This window comes from Cottoperca gobio, chromosome 19 (genome assembly GCF_900634415.1).
Source record: "Cottoperca gobio chromosome 19, fCotGob3.1, whole genome shotgun sequence".
Taxonomy (NCBI): domain Eukaryota; kingdom Metazoa; phylum Chordata; class Actinopteri; order Perciformes; family Bovichtidae; genus Cottoperca; species Cottoperca gobio.
In genome coordinates this window covers 17,200,516-17,213,077 of record NC_041373.1, presented here as the reverse complement: position 1 = coordinate 17,213,077, position 12,562 = coordinate 17,200,516, and positions in this window count along the sequence as shown.

Here is a 12,562-nt window from a genome sequence, read left to right as displayed (position 1 = left end):
ATGACAAGAACTCATATTTACTGGAGACAAAATCAACTTCCATAAAAAGGATATGGTAATTGACAGATCCTAAGTCCCGCCTCTCTTAGTTACTGTTGCTAGGTCGGTCAAGTTTGTAAATAGAAACATGGCGATCAAATCAGGCGATATACAAGAAGCCGAGAGCAGGATTACAGTATGCGATGGAAGGATATATTCCATGTATATGCTACATATTGTCGTATAACAATATAGACAAACATATATTAGCCTTGATCTTTTCTAGCCAATAGTAATTCATGTCATCTTAAAAATATCTTCTAAGAAATCTTTCCTTTTCCACATTTTAACATTACCAGAGAAATAAGTAGGAGGCCAACCTGGCTGACGTTGGTGATCTGAACCCCTCTTGATGAAGCGTTAGCTGCACGTTAGCTAACTCAAGATGTGACTATATACGATGTAATGTTTCTGTGAAGACTGTGACGTTACATAGTGATGTTACCTTTGAACGGACATATCGTAGTATAACAGGGAAGGGGAAAGCTGACGGAGGTTCTGCAGGGCGAGTACCAAACTTGCTCAACAGCTATTGGTGCACAGAGCGAAAAGCGTCGGGACAAAGGGCGCTAACAGCGCGGGAACAAGGACAAAAGGTGGAAATGATTCTTTCTAACTTGGGAAAATGCCACAGAAAACAACAACACAACACAGGCTGAGTCGTACTGCTGTCTAGAAGATTGAACTTATTGTGTAAAATCAGTAAAGTGCCCCTTAATTGAAGTTATTTCGTTGTCATTGTCCTGCCCGTCACCATGACAATGAGGGTAGGGAGGAGACTAATCTGCTGAGGCGATACACCGAGAAATCTTTTCAATAGGCCTTGATGTGAAGCAGACAAAAAAACAAAAAAAACTCATTGACAATCAGACAAAAGACTGACACTCTAACACAAATGTAATCAGTTGCTGGAGTGTTGTTGCCCAGTTTTGGCCTGGAAAACCTAGAAATTCCCAACCCCTGCCAGGATCAGCCTGCCAAAACACAATCCCATTAGTGTGACATCTCTAAAGTGCATTTTACTCATTGGCACAATACATCCAAAATGTCATGTCTCCTGGTGCTGTTGTAATAAGCCTATTAGTTGCCAACTGGCTGCTGCACCTCGCGAGTGGCGCACAGTTTCAGCACCAGCTGTGCAGAATTAACGTTTGCAGCAATATCTTTGTTCCACCAGCAGGGGTGTGGCAAGCAATTATAGGCCCGCGCTGAGGGAAGTGACTCACAGCCATTCTCCTCTCCTCAACACGATCATTTACTTTTAGAATTAATGTCTGGTGTTTCCCAAAATCAGTCGAGGAAGTATAATTCTTCTTTAAGTCGTGACGTCGATCTCTAAGGAATATAAGAACCATGTCGATTGGACATCCTGGCACATTTCAGAATATGTTTTGATATTGTAAAATGAAAGTGTTGGCGGTCCGATTGTTTTTAAATGCATTTGTTATTTAGAGACACTGAGAAGAAAGATGTGATTTTGATGAGGGAAGCTACAATTACCATTCCAGTCCAAACATTATTCTTGCAGCATTTTATTTCTTGTTCTGTCTGAGGTGTGTTGCTTTGTTGGAGGAGCCCGGGATTTAAGATGTTCATTGCCAAAGCTGTAGCTGTTGTGCATAGGGCAACAAAGCCTTTCTACACTTTGACGATCACAATCGAAACACTGAATGTCCAGCAGTTTCACCGCCACGCACCCTCCATCTTTGAGTATCTGCATCTCCTGCAGAGCACACAGTGGCGTCAGCGCTTGAGCAGTTTGTAGCCAATGGATGGCCTCGATCCGACGGTGGTCAGTGCAAGCCGGCTGGAGCGGACCGGAGGGCGGCGCGCTTCCAACAACGGCCTGGAGGAAAGCCAAGCGTTGCCACGGTGACAGAGCTGCGAATAAAATCTCTTTGTATTGTTACCAAGGCAACAACTGTGGAAAGGTGGGGAGGGAGGCGAAGGATGGACTGATGGAGAGAGGGGAGCATTGGGGAGAGGGGAAGAGAAAGAAGGGGAGAGAGAGTAAAAATAACAGGATGAGGCGAGCGGGAGGAGAAGGGATGATGAGTTGTTGTTTGAGGCGCAGAGATATGAGCTCAGGCTTCATTATTCCCTCCGTCTCTGCCTTGTTCATGCTGGATGATTCTCGACTGCGTGGGAGAATTTACAGTTTGTTGTAACCTCATCCCAAACAAAGTTACTCAGCAGATTCTTTTGAGTCAGAAAGATACAGCAGTGCAAACAGGACACAACAAGTCAACGGCTGCTTTTCACGAATGCATGTCTCCAGGCTGGCTGGTGTAGTGAGCTCGGCTGCAGCAATCACACTCTCTCTTTTCTTTATGCGCCTCTATTTCTCATTATTCCTCCCTCCTTCTCCATCGTCTGTCCCCCCCCCCCGCCTTACTCCTCTGGAGCTGAGTCCAACACTTGGAGTTTTAAATGGTGACTTCAGAACGTTTATTGGAGTCATTTTGATAACTTCTGAACTGCTTCACTAATTCCCACTGTGTTTGAATTGAGTGCATAAATCTAGCTGGAAATAATAACACTGCAGAAGTGTTTCTTCTCAGCATTTGCAGATTTAGCATATGAGAGTGTGAATGTGTGTGAGACGAAGAAAATACTCTTCTAAGTGGCTCCGTCGCAGCTCTATCTACACTTTAATAAATATGATGAATAATGCAGTCATTTCACTTTCTCGCGAGGCCAAGTGTAAGTTGACCGACGGCCTTGACAGAGGATGTATGACTTCCTTTCAACATGCTCTTCGTTACATTTGAGTTTTATATGCAGATTTATGCAACCCTCCGTTTTTCAGGCGGCTCGTTACTCAAAGCAACTGGAAATTTCTCATCAGTCGCCCCAATTCGACAGTTCACACACAGCTCCACACATTCTAATGTGCACGAGGCAGCGAGATTAGAGGGAAATTGAATCAAATCAAATCCCCCCCAAAAATTGCACGGAGCTCAGAGGAAAGAGGATTGATCCAAAAAAAGGAAAGTTGCGTTATCTAACGCCAGCATCGCATCTCATCTCTCCTAATTGCCTGGAGACAATCAGCCACTTGGTGACGGGAGAGCGGAGGACTGTAGCTCAGCACAAACTCCATGACGCCTCCCGCGGTGGTGCTAATCTGGTCAGCCTTCACCGTGTCCACGTGAGACGTTTTGCGTTCGACACAATCAGACCGCTGGAGTGACTGGAGAAATGAGCACAGCAGGAGAGAAGAGGAAAGAGAAAGCTGCGAGCGCCGCCTTTGTCTTAATTGATATTCCAGCCGAGGAGTCGGAATATTCAAATGTCAGTAAACTCTGTTATCTCACTTGGGAGTCGGCAGAGATTAGGGGATAGGTGAACGAGGGGCGCCGGGAGGTATCGCACAGTTTAAACTCCTCGCATGCAAACACGCACGCACACACACACACATTTGCACATGTGCACTCATGCATACTCTATCGCAAAAATGCAAATACTTGCACACACACACACACACACACACACACACACACACACACACACACACACACACACACACACACACACACACACACACACACACACACACACACACACACACACACACACACACACACACACACACACACACACACACACACACACACACACACAATCCAGACAGGCAGTCCACCTCACTACCACGGAGACTTCCCTCTCACAAACACCTTTCTGCACACACACTCACTTTGTCACTCACACACTTCACCTCGCGCTTCACATTGCATGTTTTGCTTGCAGGGAGGTCGGTGAGTGAAGGCTATTAGCTCAGCGGAGTCTCTCCTGCTGTCTGCTCAGGCTCAACTACAAAGACGGATCACTGTTTTAAATCAATATTGTTGTGGCCGGATCCTGGCTGTTACATGGAAACCAGAAATCAGCTCATGCCATATCCTATTAGCTTCTTCCTGCTCCCTCCCTTCTTATGTGGGGTTCTATATGACTGTCCATGACAGTATCCATCTCACACACGAGTGACGTTGCCATATTACACATCATTTCCATAACTCTAGAACTATAACAAAAAACAAATGTTCTCTCTTTGGAGACCTAAGACTGAAAGCAGCTCTCATCAACACACATTCTCAAACGCACACACACACAACCCTGTACTTCTATTCTTGTGAGGACACTCTGACAGAAATGCATTCCCTAGCCCTTTACCCTAACCTTAAACGTCTCAACTAAGTGTCTTACCCCAACCCTTACCTAAAACTATTCTATCTAAACAAAGAGGAGGATTTTCCTTAAACACATTGAACAGACAGAATAATCCCCGGTGTCTGTATCTGCAGAGACCCTGCCCTCTGCCTGGATCCTTTTTATTTTGCTGGTTGGGACATTTCTGGGCGTGAACCTATAAATATTGCGACCAGGTGTCCGATAGTAAACCCACATTCAAGAGGAGCGTACGGAAATGGCGGACACAACGCCTTAACGACGTAAATATAGTGAAACAAAACGTTGAAATCTGAGTTTGGCTTTCAAACGATAGCAAGCACCGTAACCCCCGTTAGGCTGGGGGGTAGGGGCCAAATTAAAATCATGTGTTTACAAACTGCAAGTGACAAATAAAACCAAATCTGAACCTTCAAGCAGGCTTTCCAGGTCTGTCTGAAGGTGAGGGTAAAATGTCCTCACTCTAAAAGGTCTAAAACTCAAATAGTTCCTCACAAAGATAGTTGTACAAGAACACACACACATATACACATGTAGAGGCCATTGGAGGCCCAACTTTTTCTGCTGGTCTGCTCCATTCACATGGTTTTCCACCAAAACTTTGTTGGAAAATTAATCACATACATATGCTTTCATATGTACACACACACACACACACACACACACACACACACACACACACACACACACACACACACACACACACACACACACACACACACACACACACACACACACACACACACTGTAGACACTTCAGACCTCTTATCACCAAAGCACTGCAAGAATCTGTGGTTCATTTCTCAGCTGACATTGTTTCTTCACGTTCCAGATTGACTACAGGCAAAACACACAAAAAGCCATACACACCACAGACAATGTGTGTGTTTATAAATGCAAGAAGAGATAAGGAATGTATTGAGGGCTCATTTTATGAAAGAATGCACATTTCCAGTCTGCTACAAGATATTAATTAAACGCCCGCCAGGAGCTACAATAGTACGGTGCAATTACATGTATGTGTCGCAGTACATGTGGTTTCTGCTTCTCTTTCTGCATATTTTAACATGCAAACACAGGCACATTTATCAGCTCCAGGGGAGAGTGGTACCCTGAGATTAACGCTTGAGATGTGGCTAAATCAGTGAAACACAGATTGAACACACTCAGTAAATGCAGTTGGACACAACACAGCCTCCTCTTCACTGGAGGTCAAGATGATAGATGTATATTATATTTCTCTCCCTCTCAGTCTACTACTATTCACCTCTGCCATATTCTCAGCATAATAAATAGTTCACCTCCAATACCCGTGTGTCCGTCTTAGGAAGGAAACACTATTTATTTGTCAAGATGGCAAGGCGATGGAGGTTGAATAAACAATGCACTCAGTGGCGGCAGGTCAGTAGGGTCTGTACCACAGTACTTAAAGTCAATGTCAGTTATCTTAATAAATTATCTAATAAAAAAAATCAACTTTTGCCATTTTAATATTACCTCAAATTAAATTATAGCCTATAACATAAAATGAGTCTGTTACACAAGCGTCCTGCCTCTTTCTAAAACCAATCAAATTCATGAGTGATTAGCCAATCAAGACCTCACACAAGGGAAGCTGTTCCCATTTTGAATCTCGCACACAATCAATAATTGTAGCTCATTGTTAGAGAAGCGGGGACTTTCAGATTCCCTATTCATCAGGGCTAATCTCTATATCTGCATATGAATACAGAATCTGCAACAAGACACAATTTTTATATCAGAAGCGTTCTGGTTTCCGTTTGAGGTCAGTAGCGTTGACCAATCACGTTTGAGCAGGCTTTAGTTGTATGCAGGCAAACAGTCCACGTGGAGAACAAAAGAGAACGCATTCGCTAACATCTGACGATAATTTAGCTTTTAATTAGTTAGAAAATAAGATGTTAACCGAGTGTAAATTTGCTACTTGTGAAATTAAAAAAAATACTTAAATGTAATTAACCTTAAACCTTGAAACATCGGATAGCCGCTGGCCGAAGGGTTCAGAGATTGAATTGGTCCTGATATTTCTGTTATACAAGGATACTTTGGACCTCGACTTCATGCAACTTCTCCCTGTACATCCCGCCGTTGTACGGTAGCTTTAACGGACACGCTACGTAACCGTTACCACCATATTCACCATCTCCACGGGTCCAATCCAGCAGACCTCAATGCAACAAAACGGGAGCGGCCAGTTCCAGACGACATAGTAAGCTTGACGTTTTATAAGGAATATTGCCTATTGTTGTTAATATCAATGTACTAATCGAGATGTTCCCGGTGCACGGATTTAAAAGTCACACGCAGAACATAAGGGTGTTAAGAAGTCAAAGTTTAAATAGCTATTGCTGCGGTCTCTCACCATCTGGCTTCACGTATCGGACTGGATTTCATAGGGGATGCAAAATGGCGCCAAATAATACCAAGCAGGTGGTTAGTGGGGAGTTTTGTGTTTTTTTTTTTATAAAAAAGGTATGAAGACTGGAGCAGCCAGGGATTAACAAGTGGCAGCTCCAAATTACCTCCTGCCATGACAGCTGCGACGACTTATACAAGAATCTGAAAGAAAGAAAAAACATGGCTGTGACATTCCACACCAAGTCTGACAGAGACATTTTCTGAGTTCACAATGTGAATCCATTGTTGGCCTGTTTTAATGAGCTTTGCCAGTAGCCTGGGGTAAAGAGCAGTTGGATCCAGTGGTAATGAGAAGTATAATGTTGCTCCCGCTGCCTCTTCATGCCCTCCGTTATAGGACCTGAGAGTTAGCTTCACTTGAAATTAGAGTTAAAAGAAAGTCCTGAGCTGGGAACAGTTCGGTGAGGGGGGGGGGGGGCAGAAATTAGAAATGCATTGACGCATGCATACATATGCAACAGCTCGTTTTGCTAACTTTCAAAGTTTGATTGTAAGCAGCCTTCCTGAGACAAAGCCCTTTGAAAAGATCTTCCTTCGGTTTCATCGCCGTCATCATCGCGGCCGCTTTTATTCTTTGAACAAATAATTCAAAGTTATCCTCTCCATCTTCTTTAGTTTGAATGCAGGTCACTGCTATTCGGTCATTACTCAGACGCGTTCTCACTAATTCAATAATTAACCGTCTGATGAATGAGATTCTTCCCTGTGCTGTGAGTCTACTGTCTTGTCTGATGTATGAGTATGTTCGAGCCATCATCTTAGATGTATGCTCTTTCTACCCCGTCTCGTTTGCTGTGAATTTCATTTGATGGCTTATCAACAGAGAAAACACACTGACGCTGCGCCAGAGTTACTGTAGGCTGGTTCGGATTAACTGGTGAACCCGAGGCAGTTAGTAAAACTGTGCTACGTATAGGGAGTAAACCAGCTGAAGGGCCACAGGGGCCCATTGTGGATCTCATGCTTTCAACATGTGGCTCTGATCCTTTCAAACATCTACAAGAATGGTGATGAACGTGGTTTCAGGAGGTCGTTAAGTACGGCACAGATACAGATACTAGGCATGATCTCCAGTGTTATTTATACTATTTTAATTCTGTTCTTTATATTATTTTAATTGACTTCACACTCATTTACATCAACACTGTGATTATTGTGCTGTAAATGCTCTGTCTCATCTTCTACTAAGTTTGATGTTTCTGCTGTGAAGCACTTTGGGCTGTAATTCTTGTATGAAAGGTGCTCTACAAATAAAGCTTATTATTATTAATATCATTATTATAATAGAAGAAGTGTTTACAGTTACATTATGGTTCAACCCCAATGTGTTAGCTAACAGTAGCCTAGCGAGCTACGAAGCACAAAGCGTTTATTCTCAACGCGTTGTTTGTTGCAGTATTCTCCGATAAACCAGTGGGAATAAAAACAAAATTCAACGAGTCTTACAAAGAACACAATACGCCAAACATGCAACTCTAAACTGTAAACTCATATCGAATATTGATGCACGTACTTTATACAATCCCAGTCAAAGTATTTGGAACAACAAATGTAAAGGTTGAATATCCTGAAAACAATTTGATTGGCTTTTACGTGAATGTAGATTTGATTTGGTTTGTTGTGATTTGTTTATTTGTCAGCACGATTATTGAAGAACTTCTGGCGCGATTGTCATTAAACGTGGTGGAAGGATGGAGCATGGGCCAAAAAAGAACCCATTAAATTCTGTATTATGTTTCTTTAGCAGAGTTCTGTGCCGTTCCTGTTCAAATGCATCGGTTTAGCTTTAGAAAGGCACAAAGGTGACACAAGCAGAAAAGTAAATGCAAATCACAGAACACAGTTAATGGTTTTGGTTAATTTATGTTCACACTGTCAAACTAAGTGAATCAGGTCTTTTAAACAAAAATCACACGGATAAATAGCATTTCTTCTGGAGAGACATTTAACGGATGAATGGCCAAATTAGAGATTTTGACGAAGGGGGGAAAGGAAGCAGGATTGACTGCACTCTTTGCCGCAAGTAACGACGAAATGTCACCATGCTCATTAATAGTGAGTGGAGGATGCAATTGGAGGGGGTCTTTAGCTGGTCAAACGGTTTAGAGTCAGCGAAGTGAAGGCAGACAGATCTTTCATCAGAACTCTGCTAGAAGATATTCAGAACAAGAGCAGGCTGGGAAGATGGTCTGGAGGTCAGAGAGCGGCAACAGTTCACTACATGAACTCAGACTAATCAATAACGGAGAGCAGCTGGGGAGGCACGGGACGAGGTCAGAGGCAGGTGGGGAATAACAGGATTGTGATGATGACACATGCTAAGTAGAGGAAATGGATGCACATGCTGGAAAAAGAGGGAAGGATGGAGATTGAACCACGCATGAGGTCCAGGCTGCATTTTGTCCTCAGTTTATTTTTGTTCCACTCGGCGCTCCAATAATGAATAAGTGCCGGCCAACGAATGTCAACATCTCTCCCATCATCGCAGAAAGCTCATGCATTTTGCAGTTATTTCCTGTAGATGGTTTGGAAAACATTTCAGAGCAAACTGTTATTTGGTGCCACAGATGCAAATGATGTAATATAGGAACACACCCTCATCAATGCAGCTGACTTGTATCAGCCACTCACACACACTCTCAATGCCACACACACACACACACACACACACACTAAGGACCCCCTTGTCCTCCCTGATCTGGGCGAGGTGCCAGTGCTCGCATATGGCATTAGCAGAAGATGAAGTGCAGCCAGTGAAATGTGAATGCCAGTTAGTAACCCTAACCGCTGTCGGATCAGCCTCGCTGAGCGTCAAAGACTTGTTGACTTAAAGCAAAATGAGCAACAGGTGCAGAGAGCGACGTCTGCAAAAGAGTTCCCCGTTTGTATTCTTACTTGTTTCAGCACAATCTTAAAATGCGTTTAACGAGAGCAACAGCACAGATCTCTTATGTATTTGATGTGTTTGTTTATTTACACTTCAACATAACTGTAAATCTCAGGCCTGCTGGATTTTGTAAACCCCGTCCACCGTGAGATGATGCTTTTATATCGAACACCACACTGCCACGATTTTAATTTTTGTATATTTACTGAAACAGGAACCCTGAGAGAAAATGGATCACCAGAATTAATTTTCCCCATTGCCTTAGTCCTGTGTTTATTGTTTGAAAACGGGATAATCTTTGTAAATTCCTTTATTTTTCCTTCATCTGTGAAACAAGAGGGGAAAACTGTTCCAGGCTTTGGCTTCTTTAGTCGGATACATCCATTGTTGCAATGTACAGTAACATATAATCAGTCTTATTCTACTTTCTAAGTGACGGACATACAGCATACAATGCTCTGATAAACATGATGCATGATTCATTTTGTTTGCTTTACGAAGGCTAAATTAGGAGAATAGTATTTTGTAGATTCTTGCACACTGTTGTGAAAAGTGAGTCAAGGCAATTGGAGATGACTGGGACTGCCAGGCAGAATCGCTAATCAGTGCTAGGCGGTCCTTGCAGATGAGAAGTGGGCCGTTTGTGGCTCCAGTGATTGGCTACTTCTCTTTTATTCCTTCCATCTCTGCCTTGTTTATGCCCAATTATGCTCGACTGCGTGGGCGAATTTACAGTTTTGCTGTAACCTCATCCAAAACAAAGTTACTCAGCAGTATACTGAATCAGAAGGATGCAGCAGCAGTGCATCTCTGAGGCAGAAGCTCAAACAGAAAACAGTGTCAGTCTGTGCGTCTGTTTTGTGTTTGTTGATGTGGATCATTAGTTCTGGCTGAATTTGTTTACCTTGAGCAGGATGTGTGTCTTTACACAGAGACATACCTTCAGATATAAAAGATTAACAAGGCTTCATACAACAAGTCGCAGCCTCAAATTACAGCAGAGCATCCTCTCCGCTTCTGCTCCGACACACACATCTGTCGCTATGGCAACACACACCTGGATCATTTCAGATGCTTGGCAAAAAAGAATAAAACAGATTGAAATTACATTTGATACTAGTAAGGCAGGTAGGCCTCAGAGCCAACCAGCCTCTTGATAGGATTAGCTTTTGAGAGAGAAATCTGACATTGATCTTGTTGAAAAGCTACGAAAATCATTTGTTTTTCTCTTATTTTCTGTGTTGGAATCTTTATTGATCCCTCGGATCACTGTTAGGGTTTGGATTTGATGGGCCATCTAACAGTGGGAGAGATGCGTTTCTTTTTTGCACGATGTGGAGCGGAGTTCTGCAGCTGGGACCTCCTGCTGCCTCTTTACAGCCTCGTCCAGCCGCACACCATCAGATCCATCGGCCTGTTGAAATATTTAGTTTCTGGTATGCTCGAGAAGCATCTTTCAAAAAACCTTTTTTACTTTTTACACAAGCGGCAACCTGCACGTCTGAAAAGTGAAGCCATTGCAAAAGTGCCTTAGAAATGCAGTCTTTCTAACATCCAGCAGGGGGCGACTCCACTGGTTCCAAAAAGAAGTCCGATTGTATAGAAGTCTATGAGAAAATGACCCGACTTCTCACATGATTTATTACCTCAGTTAATATTTTACTGATGCATTTATGGTCTTCAAACATGATGTTCATTTAGTAAATAATGTCCCATTTAGACTAAAATAGACGATAACGCAGGGTACGCTTTAGGGCGGGGCTACCTTGTGATTGACAGGTGGCTACCACGGTGTTGTTCGGATTGTGTATTGTAACTTTAAACCTTTCACAGTGTTTCCAGTTCAAGTTAATTGTAACATTTTGATCGCCTAAACATTTTCGGTTGTGCTCAGCTCCACCCTCTCGTGACACGTCTGCTTCCAAAACCAAGATGCCGACAACCAAAGGCCATGATGACAATCAAGCTTTTTATTAGATTGTAAACTGGCTACTTGTGAAACAATCCGGTCGTCTATTCTATGCAAACAAATAAAAATATATATTTTTAACATCTGAACCTCACCTCTGTGGGAGGAGTGTGTGTTGTCATTTACACATTGATTTATACAGAGACAGCATTAATGTCCCACAAAGCTATAGTTCAGGCGCGATGACTGCTATATATGCACGTTATATTCATCACATTCACCTTATTTGCACATTCTGAATTATAGCCTAACAAAGCTGTCTGTGTGCATTTACATTTGTGTCACTCTTCTCATCTGCACAACTCGAAAGCAATTAACATTTCACACAGAACACCATCAGTATTAACCAAGTCAACTGCAGGAGATTACTATGCATCTTGTCACACTTTTTCAGCCAAATGCCTTAATAACGACTGGATTTATTCTGAGTAATTAGTGGCAATATTCCAGAAACACACACACACGCACGCACACACACGCACACACACGCGCGTGCGCACTGCCCTAGAAATGGGTGTAAGCATTACATCTGTTCTACAGTGACAGATTATCTCTCCTTTTTTAGAATACAGATTTATGAATTACAGCCAATAATGTTTTGATCGATGGAAGAAATAAAAACATATGTCGGTGTCATGGTACATTTTGTAATTCCCTAGCTGTGAAAACAGGGAGCAGTAAATATTTGTTTTGTGTTGGTCTGTTAAATTACATATAGAAAGGCTCGAGGAAACTTGTGTTACGCCAAATATGCATATTGGCAGGTATGTTATACAAACACACATATGAATGCAGATTTTTGGTGTCCACACCTGTTAAAACCTCTTAACAAGGTGGACGGCCTGCCAGTGGGCCCTCGAGGGGTTTTATTGTGCCAAATCACAACAGCAGGTACAATCAGCTCCTCAAACTAGCAAGTACGCTCAAAATCAAAATCATAACTTTTAGCCCACTTACCTATAAAGCCTCATAAATATCCTCTTTTCAGCAATATTCTGAAAAAGACGCTCCTAAGGCTTTGCCAGATGTCCACACGTTTG